The sequence below is a fragment of the Hermetia illucens genome, chromosome 6 (assembly GCF_905115235.1).
Source record: "Hermetia illucens chromosome 6, iHerIll2.2.curated.20191125, whole genome shotgun sequence".
NCBI classification, from domain to species: Eukaryota; Metazoa; Arthropoda; class Insecta; order Diptera; family Stratiomyidae; genus Hermetia; species Hermetia illucens.
Window position 1 is genome coordinate 20000001 of NC_051854.1, and position 10701 is coordinate 20010701.

Consider the following 10701-nt stretch of genomic DNA (forward strand, 5'->3'; position numbering starts at 1 on the left):
AGAAACCTACAAAGCAATGGAATAAGACGCTAGTATTTTCGGAAGAAGAAGAAGTTATTGAGTAAATTACGAAAACCTACAGCTAAACTCCGTGCATCCCACGATTGATAGTATTTTAAAAATCGGCAATTATCCAATTAGAAAGTTAACTTTTAGTTTTTTCGTCAAGTAATCCTTTATTAGGAGTATAAAAACGAAATTATAAATTTAATATTTAAAATATTATGCACTGTCCGAGATTACTACCCTGATTTGACTCAGTTGCTCATTCACAGCTGAGTCGCTATGCCACCAGTGAAATTTGAACCGCGGCCTTCCGCTACAACAGCTCAGCGTTCTAACCACTTGCACCCTCCGGACACAGCAGAAAATAGCTGAAATAAAATTGTATGTACGTCTGATCTACTAATGAAAACAGAAAAGGACATTAGGCCTGCTAACAAAATCGAAAATTGAGTAACGCTTTTGTATAGTTCTTTATGAAAAATTTCACTTTTGAAGCTCCATTATAGGTAATACATCTGCGTACACAATGGTATATAGAGAAAAATCTTCATAAATAATCACCAATTCACTTCGTGCTTCCTTGTGGAAAGTATAAATTAGAGGAAAAGCAACGCAATCTAAACAACAACAAAAACTTGGGTAACCTCTTCCAAAAGAAATCCTCTCGAGCCCTATTTAAGGTTTTAGAAATATTTTTCTGAATATACATGCTTGTAATGTAACCCCTTTAAAAAGTCGATAAGAGTTAATCATGCTCGACGAAAGAAGAAGTGATCCTAGGGGGATGAAATTTTGCTAGACGCCTGACGTAGAGTACATTTTTAACTTGAATAGAGTGAAGTGGTAATAAAAAGGTCTGATGACTCTGGAGATGAGATTATTATGAACTGCCAGATTTTGACAAAATTTTTCTCAGAAGCAGAATATAAGGAAATATTAGAGAGCCTGGTATGTAAATCTAGAACTGGTTCCTCATAGACATAACCTTAAATTTCTCACTTTTCCGAAGCATACTTTAAATAGACAAAGAAATGTGTTGATTTTTAAAAGAGCAAAATTAATTCTATAAAGAAGAAAAAATGGAAACTATGACTTACTCAGTAGAGAAATTTTTTTTAATCAAGCTATCAATTTTTGTTATGTGAAAATCAAGGATATAATGCAAATTTCTTCAAACCTTGTAAAGCTAGGGCCCTTTACCACACTGTTGGAAAAAACTATCAACTATGGTGCAAAACTGATCCAAAGAATATTGCGAACCAAACAAGTGTTTGAGATCTCTTTCGCAGTAAAAACGCAGCAAGTACCTCAAATAAATTAAAGCTCACAAAAAAAGCCGAAGAGCTACCAAAATCAATCCTGGCGGAACTCGTCACCTGTCACCTATTAGTCCGTTTATTCAGTATATAGCCTATAGAAAGCCAAAAGGAAGCATCTGGTGTCCTCGAAATAAGATTTAGCCGATAGACCATCCAGTGAGTCTCCATAAAAATCGGTGTAAAACATGTAATTAAAGAGGGTTTTCTTTGAGGAATATTAAAGAGAAAAAGAAACTCCTACTGTAAAGATATCAAAATAGTCCCAATTTGAGGTACCGTACGTTGTTTGAAAAGAATGGTCGCCGCGATTTTTCAATGAAGGCAGAAAGGGCGGAGTCTTTTCGTTCCGCCGGCACACACTCTCTCTCTCATCCTTTGTGGTTTGGAACTTTCAAATTCAAAATTAAGCATGATATTATCTAAAAACAACACTTTAAGGTACAACACTCTCCGGCGATAGATTAGAAAATTCAACCTTTTATTTGTTTATTTTTATTTAACTGTTTATTTTTATTTAACCAAAATATATCCTTTCTAATTAGATGGTAAGGCTAGGCACTGAGAAAAGGACACTCGAGAAGCGCATCCACTGAGAGTTGATGCAACAGTGGCGACTCTTCGATTGCAAAGAAATGGATCGGATCCTATAAATTTCGCGTTTTCAAGATCCTGAATTTAAATTCTATAGAAAATTGTTGAACATATTTGAAACTCAAACAAAATACTGAATAACCACCAAAGGGTATTAATGGGATGTGGGACTGCATACTGGATGCATGACATTTGACATCAGTAGAATATGTTACCAATCTCCTTGATTCTATGCCAAATGGAACAAAAAGCAAAGAGGGACTTCCATAACTAACTTCAAAAATGATTGAACCACTTTTGCACCATATTGTAAGTTTCTATTTAAGAGAGATGAACTTGGAAGAACAGCTTTTCGTTTGAAAGATGCTTCTAAAATCAACCACCATAACTAAAGACCGTACATTGCGTCTTCTATCTCATTGGAAAAATGCTAAACCCTTTTACAAAACACAGTGACAAGAGCCCAATCGGCACAGGTTTTACAAGTTTTACAAGTTGTTGCTGGTTCCTAGAAATGTGGTTGAGCTTCCTGTAGGTCTCCCCGAGAAGCCTACACCCCTCCTCAACAGTTCTGCGCCATATATTCCTAGCGCAACTCATAGGATACCACTCCCAATGCTTGCTTACTCCTGTACAGAGCACTCCAGATGCACCCCTTGTTCATGCTGTCAAAAACTATTTCGAAATGAATAAAATGCAGGCGAAAAAGATATCCGTACACTATTCCAACATGATTCGAAGGGTGTTGATATGATCTGTGATGGAAGATCCAGGCCAGAAACCAATCTCTCTCGGTGAAGCTCGGGGACCTTGCGAAGGAAGCTGATCATAGAAATTTATAATTTACACCAGTTTTCCCTCTTTTTCTACCCAGTTCACATTCTGACGGGTCGCTGGGTTTATATTTGGACAAACAGCTAACACAAAAATCCACGATAAAGCAGCAGATGAACACCAAAGTAAGACTAAGTAAGGTTCTTAGCAAGTAAGTGCACTGGCTCCTAAGCAAGCACTGCATGCTTAGAATGGAGTGTACAGTCTTTTTGTTCAAGACACTAGTAAAATCTAAAATTGAGCAAGGAAATCAGCGTGAATAAACAACATAAAACTACTGCAATGAGCACAATCGTCTACGTAAAATTCTGCGTAAAATAACAGAAGCGCCCTGGTTTAAAAACTGATACCTCATCTTAGCATCCCGTTAAAGGATCTGTTATTGAAAACTACGAATACCTGTCCACTCAAAAGGTAGCATACTATGCTCAATACAAAAATACATTAACATTAATAAATCATGAATAAAAAGGAACGGATCGATCCATTTCTGCATAAAAACTTAGAAAACAATCCTTGGACACTTGCAATCAACATTGCGGTGCCAGGATAATTCAAAAAAGAGCAAAGGCATGGGTTTGAAAGCTGAGGGACTTGAAAAAAAAACGCTCTTAACGCAAAAAATGTAATCTGTTAGGCGATAGTGGGCCAAAAACCATGAGTCTTCCACTTTGGTTATTTTTTCGAATGAGGGCAAAGCAAATCAGGATTATTGCCGATGATAGGAAGACATAAGTAGTAAATGTGCTCAAAACACTGTCAAACGTGTGTTAAGATCTGGATAGTCCTAATATAAAAAAGTTGGAGTCATTTTGATGTTGGAAGGCTCTTTGAATGTCGAGAATTACAAACATAGAAGAAGGAGTTATATTAACAATCAAAGACTTATCACCGAAGCATTAAGATATATTGCCTCAAGACGATTCAGCGCTTTTCCTTCGCATAGAATATAAAAATTACCCTTAATGGTAACGTCACAACGTTTTTTTATAAAAGAAAACTGTTTTGCTGATTTCAGCTTAAAAATGTTAAGGGTGCACTGGGAATACAATCTTTAGCGTGGCCTTAAAACAGTGCTGACTTCTTAGAAGAGTCAGTCCAACTGGTAGGTAACAATTCAGGAAAAAGCGCCCAGAACGTTTGTTGACCTGAAAAAGTTGTAAATGCGATGTTACAGAAAGTTACCCGCAAAATTTGTACTTATCGATGCCAAAACGAATTAAGGACGTCATAAAAAAGAAATAAGTTTATACCAGCAAATAGCCGGAATAATAGGCTCCCTAAAAATGGCTGAACTATCCAACTTTATTTTTTGATAATATGGTTATTAAAATCCAAAGGTAATAAATAAATAAATTAATAATTTGCATTTTCCTTTTCTCTAAATATTGCTTTAGTCAAATAGGTGATGTCATATCTAGATAGCGATTGAGCCACCCAAATTTCTAAACACGAACATAAAACAATATATTTTTGAAACGAAATTCGTTAAAACTTTTAATAATTTATAATTAATAAGGGTAAGTTATGTTATGTCGTCGAGTGTGTATCTAGTATCTAGAATGTGTTTAGAACAATCATAAAATTTTGATATTCAATTTTTTCTATTAGACATTTGCAAGTTCTAACGACCTAACACCAAAGAAATTCTTGGTAAAATTCTGGATTTTCAGCTTTCTACATTCAGTTTATAGACAGAAATTTCAAGAAAGAGTTGAATTTGACTCGCAATATTCTTCTATGATACATTCCAATTAATTGAGCATGAAGAAAATCTATGAAAAGTAAATTAAAAAGGACCAACAAAATACCAGGAGATAATGGTGCCTTACCTATTTGAAATCGTTTAAAAATTATGCCCATCTTCTGAAATGTCTCATTGTTGGTATTATATATAAGCTGACTGATCATTCTAGCTGAACATGTAGAGCAAATCTAGTTGAAAACCCAATAAAATGAATCATTCAGGCAACATTCTGAGAAATTACGACAGCACTTTTGCGAGGCTCAATTATTTGAGGATGAACGTTTGTCTAGATAGAAACGAACTTCATAAAAATAACTAGGAAACCTTTCGAAACATACCTCGCATTAATCAGTAATTCAAACAGGAAACTGAAAATTTAAATTTAAATCGGAGACGTTTTTGGGGAAAGTTTAAATGTTTATAATTTTCAAGTAACGTTTTCCGTGGAGGAATATGATTGAAGAAAGTGTAGTACAAAACCCTAATTAAATTACCCAGAAAAGCAAATAAACTACCATCTACCGTTCAAGTCTCACCACTTGCGAGGACAATAAACGGAAGCATAATCTGTACGGACGCACTACGCTCCACCATGAAAATAAAGGAGGCAAATTCACTATTCGAAGCATAGCATGCATCTTAAAACAAACGCGTTGCTGATCTTTCCATTTATCTATCTCGTATCAATGAAATTCATTTACATCTTCAGTAGAATAGGCGAAATTCACTCAAATAGTGACACTGCTCCCAGAATGGTTCTTTCAAGCAATACTTCAATTAGGGAAAAAAATAAGCAAGGCATGGACTAACAAGCTCTTGAAAACCAATGTTCCCTTCGAATTAAATTGAAGATTCGAGACATATAGTTATATATATATATATATTCAAAATGAACCTTGGCACGAAGTAATAACTCACATTCACTAGCCCTTTTCGGTAGTACCAATAAATCAGCAAGAATAATAAGCTATCTCTTGTTGTCACCATATCAATTTATGAACACTTTTACTGCATTTAAATGACTACTGAGACTTCGATTAAAATTGCTGATATTAGCATACCCATAAATAAGAAACCAGCCATACTCATAAATTACAAAACAGCAGAGACAAGATGGTGGAGGAGAAAATATTGAAAATCATCAATAAAATACATAAAATGCTATGTTGAATGGTCCCAATATTAAAATTTTAGAAATTTGTGCAAAAACTAATATATTCCGCGTTGAATGTTCGTTCATACAAATGGATCCTAAAATCACTATAAATTAGTTTAAAGACAAGGAATAATCTATCTTGAACTAGCAGTTTATTTTTCAGCCTAAAATCACTATAAAGATAGGAACTTCTTTTAAAGCCGACAAAAAAAGTGGAAATATGTTTACTATCCAGACAGTAATAAAAGGATTAAAAATCTACCGACCTCTGAGCGATTCCCAATTTAGATACTCCAGACTTATGATATTACTATCCATTTTATGATCCATTAAGGGCACAAGCCAGCTTCAGGAATTCGCATCCATTAGCATTTCTTGATAATGATAATAAATTATGCGCAGCTACAACACACTAGTCAACTCACAAAAACAGAAATAAATGTCTCCTAGAAAACGGACAACAGCAAAATTCCAATCAAATTGATCCAGAAAGACCACATTTTTTACAATTTTTTTTTTGCTTATTTCTTTAGAAATTATAGATGATGCAAAAAGTTAATTAATAGATAGATAAGCATTTCTACAGTATAAAAATATTAAGACAAAAGATAAATAAAAAATTAATTTTGTCTTCATCGCTGCAACAACACTTAAGATGTGACTGCGATTTCAATTTCTTGGTATGATTTTTCTGATGCAAATAGGTCGTTTTTATTATATTGAACAGTTACAACAAATTAAACTGTGACAATCAAATAAAAAATTACTATCACAAACTTTTTAATGTCGAGTCATTAATGACTATTTCTTGCTAAAACAGTTTGATAGCCTCAAATATTTGTTTAGGTTATATAAGCCAATCGGCTGGGAATGCTTTGCTAATTAAAAAAGAAGAAAAGAAAGCAACATCTACATACCTTGAAATTGAAGTGCTTAAGATGATGCAAATTTCCGATGCGGCAGTTTTTCTCAACATAGATATTCCTTACAACGGGATGAACTCAAATATGCTCTTCTCCATCTATTTCTCTGATAATAACAAGACTTTCCATTCACCAGTTATTTTCTTGTTTTAAGAAAACACATGTATGATTTCACAAAAATTTCACCACATCAAATAATATCTAAATATTCTATAAAATTATTTATAGATATTTGCTTATATTAGGCTTGAACAATTTAATTTTGTAGAACATAAATTTCACTCTAAATTGCAACAGCACTTCACGTATGAAACTCGCTTCATAACACAATCTTCTTCACTTTTTCTCTGCAGAGATGAAACACCGGTTTAGATACACAACCTACACACTTTGAACTGTACTAAATGTACCAACCATTCACATACTTTCTAGACGTGTCGGATGAATCCACAACTGAATGCTTAACTTGAAGATTTTCAAGATTTTCGAGATTTCCTCTTGTCACTGAACTTTTGTTTCAAAAATATTCTATCGAAAAGATACAAAATATTTTATATGAATAAATTAAGAACACACAAGTGCACCCACATTTATAAGAATCCTTTGCAAAAATTCTGTTCAACCACGTTAAAATTTTATTTAATTCTGAACAAGTCAAGAACCATCCAACTCTTCCCAGTTCATCATTTGACCAATTGTGCTTGCATACAAGCAGCGCAAGAAGTAGAAGAGGTCGAAGAAGGCGAAGGTCAACGAATTATCTGCCCACGATTCGGTGTTACAACAACGACGCAACAACGGAACGCGTTCTTCCTCGACGAGATTGAAAGCTCGACTGAGCTACCTGGCCAAGGTGTGCACGAAAGAAGGTGCCCTGAGAGTCTCAAGACTCAATTCGGAGCCATCGATAATCTAACGGAGTCGCGCACTCATATCGTATGTAGCCAAAGTTTACCAACAGCTACTGCAGCCACCGCTTCGAAGAACTATACAAACACCTGCGAATGGTAAGCAGCAAATGCTCGCCATGGATAACCATGGTGGCAACAACAATGCCCAGGTGTGCCGGAAAGCTTTGTCTACCTGTTTATTATGCTAGAGGTGCATGTAGGCAAAGTGGTTTGTTCTGAGAGAGTGGAGTCGTCTCCTCTGCAGGTTTTCTGCAGAGCTTTCCCCAACCAATGTCGGGAAAGTTGGAGCTGCCTGGCTGAGTTTTTGATTCTTTGGCTTCGTATCTGATTCTGGCTGAAATTTCTTGCATTTCATGCGAACTTTCGGTGGAAAAGTGTCTGTTGTTTACCTGTGGCTGCTCGTCATGTAAGTCGGGCCATAGGTATCTAGAGCTTTTGCTCAGACAATACCATTTTGAGTACTCTCTCATTTATGTGGTGAATATTTTCGCCGGTATGGTGAAATACCGTGAATCTACAATCTTCGGCCGCATGTTACTTCGTCCGTCAACTCTTCTACAACTTTCAAATAAGCTACAATATGATGTATTCGCCAATATCTTTATACATTGGAGAGCAAAAAACCGTATAATTGATCCTCTCAAATGAATTAGAATTTGCGGATTTTCTCCCTATATTCAAATATTAAAATTTATGGAAAAAAATGGAATAGGATATAAAATGTGACTTCCACTCACTCTTTTGTTGATTGTGCAGCATCTACGAGCCGTCATAAGTTTTGGTTCGTAGTCCATTCGTAAATGTTTGTATACATAGCCTCCTTACGATGGGAAAATGAGATCCTCTCACTCGCATCCTTTTAAGGGTTTTGTAGGTATTTGATTAATAGTGGGATACTATCGACATTGACCATGACGGAAAATTCAATATGGAAATGTATCTGAAATTGGAGAAACAGGAGATAATGACTCTACGAGCATAACACTTAAACTAGCGTAAAGACGAGCAAATCTGGTTTCCGACAGAATGGGCATATTGAATCGATGGGTTGAACACTTTGATAAAGCTTGAACAACCGGAACATCGGCGAGTTGGAGGTCCCGCCAACTGAAGACGGCGGACAAATACTGCCACCACCAAGTATAGGAGAAATAGTCCATGCAATTCATCGGCTTAAAAAGAGCCGATGGAATTACTGCATCGGCTTAAAAAGAGCCGATGGAATTACAGCTGAATTGATTAAATATGGAAGCTGTCAACTATATCAAGCGGTTCATCATAAAGCCCTCTATGACAGCAGAGCCAGGGTAGAACTGTACATTGCCATGAGAGAATTACCAATGTGCGAGGTCAGATAAAATCAGCAGGATCACTCTCGAGACCACTCAACATCAACAACGATCTAAAAAAAGAGATGCTATATCATGCGTCCTCTTTAACCTGGCCCTGGAAAAAGTGATCCGTGATGCTCAAGTAAATGCGAGAAGTACGATCCCCTTTAAGTCCACCCAACTATTGGAGAAGAAGAACCCGAGACGTACAAACTGCCTTCATCCTGATCGAACATAACAGCTCCAACGATGAAATTCGCGCACGGTTGTTGGCAGTCAACAGAACCTATTTCAGCTTACAAAAATTGTTGCGCTCGAAACGTCTCACCATAGGGTCGAAGCTCTTACTGAACAAGGCAATGATCTTGCCAGTCCTTATGTATTCCTCGGAGACTTGGGTTCTTAGCAAAAAAACTGCGAACTTCTGGCCACGCTCGAGAGAAGAATTCTCCGAAGAATTTTTGACCCCTTACATGAGGATCGACGATTCCGTAGCCTACATGACCACGATATCTATGAGCGATATCATGACCATCTGTTTGTGGATAAAATCCGGCTCAATAGGTTACGGTGGGCGGGTTACTTAATCCGTATGGATGAGGATGATCCAGCCCGAAAAGTCTATAAGGGCAATATCTATGGTAGAAAAAGAAGATGAGGCACACCCTGCTTGTGATGGAACGATGACGTAGGCCAGGACACCAAGCAGCCTTTAGGGATATCGATTGGTCAACTTCGGCGAAACACCAGACATCCCGGTTTTGGAGTTCCTTAGCAAGGCAGACCTAGACCGGATACCGGTTGTTGGGCCGTTGGTGAAATACGAGCAAAGAATGCGCGCTGAGTATATAGATACCAAATAAAACCAATAGATTAAGGTAAGAATACTTTTTAAAACGGACTTAAGACTACCCTTAAGCTCATTTCTCAATCATAAAATTGCAGTAATATAGAAAAAAATATAAAGCACAGTACTACTACTAAGTTTGGTGCAATTCATATTATTATTACTGATGACATTTTGCAGCTATCACCAAAATATTATATATATATAGTTAAAAAACGCCCACGGACCATCTTCCCGCCCAACCGGATCGAGGGGCGACCAACATAAGGGTGGGTTGAAGACAACATCCAAAGACCCGCATTACAGCGATGATGCGTTTTAACGCAAAGTCTGTGCGGCCATGCAAAAATATATTACTATATCTCAAGCGCTTCAAGCAATGGGGTAGTGATTCGACACAAACAAGGATTTTAAATCGAAAGCAGTACGGATCAAGACTGAAACCTACTAGGTCAGATTGTTACCGGACAGGATTCTTCGAACTATAGCACAGGTTGCAAGGATAATCACTTTTTGCATTTCCATGTATAGTCCAGCCCTAAGATCGAGCGTTTTCAGCGCTATATGTAAGTTCTGCGGGACTAATCCCGTCGCTGAAATTACCACTGGGACTACTTCAATCTTTTGTAGTCTCCAAGTCTGTTTCATATCGTCCGCCAAGGGGCTGTATTTCCGGATTTTTTCGTGCTGTTTTTCAACAGTGTTCCGGTCCAACGGTACGGCTACATCGACTATGAGGGAACGAACGTGCCTTCAGAAGCAGAACTAGATCGGGTCTGTTGTGATTAACATTGTGGTCGGTGAAAATGGTGTGATCCCACAGTAGTTTGACCCGATCATTTTGCAAGATTCTCTGCGGAGTATACTTATAATAAGGATGGTAGGTTGCCACTAAGTTAAACTTCAACGCAAGGTCTTGATGGAGAATCTTACAGACGGAGTTATGACGACTGGTGTTCTCGGTACTGCTCAACATCCAGCATGCAAAAGTTATGTGCTGGATCGTCTCCTCTTTACAGTTGCATAACCTACAACT

General features: G+C 37.0%; 1 protein-coding gene across 3 annotated transcripts in view; it reads right to left on the reverse strand.

Moving 5' to 3' along the window:
- Positions 1-7547, reverse strand: part of LOC119659414 (integrator complex subunit 11 homolog) — a 356139-nt gene extending 348592 nt beyond the window's left edge. For all 3 annotated transcript variants that reach the window (XM_038067490.1, XM_038067489.1, XM_038067488.1), the window contains exon 1: positions 6571-7547. The gene's annotated coding sequence lies outside the window, so the exon portion shown is untranslated. The remainder of the gene's footprint in view (positions 1-6570) is intronic.
- Between the last annotated feature and the right edge of the window lie 3154 nt (positions 7548-10701).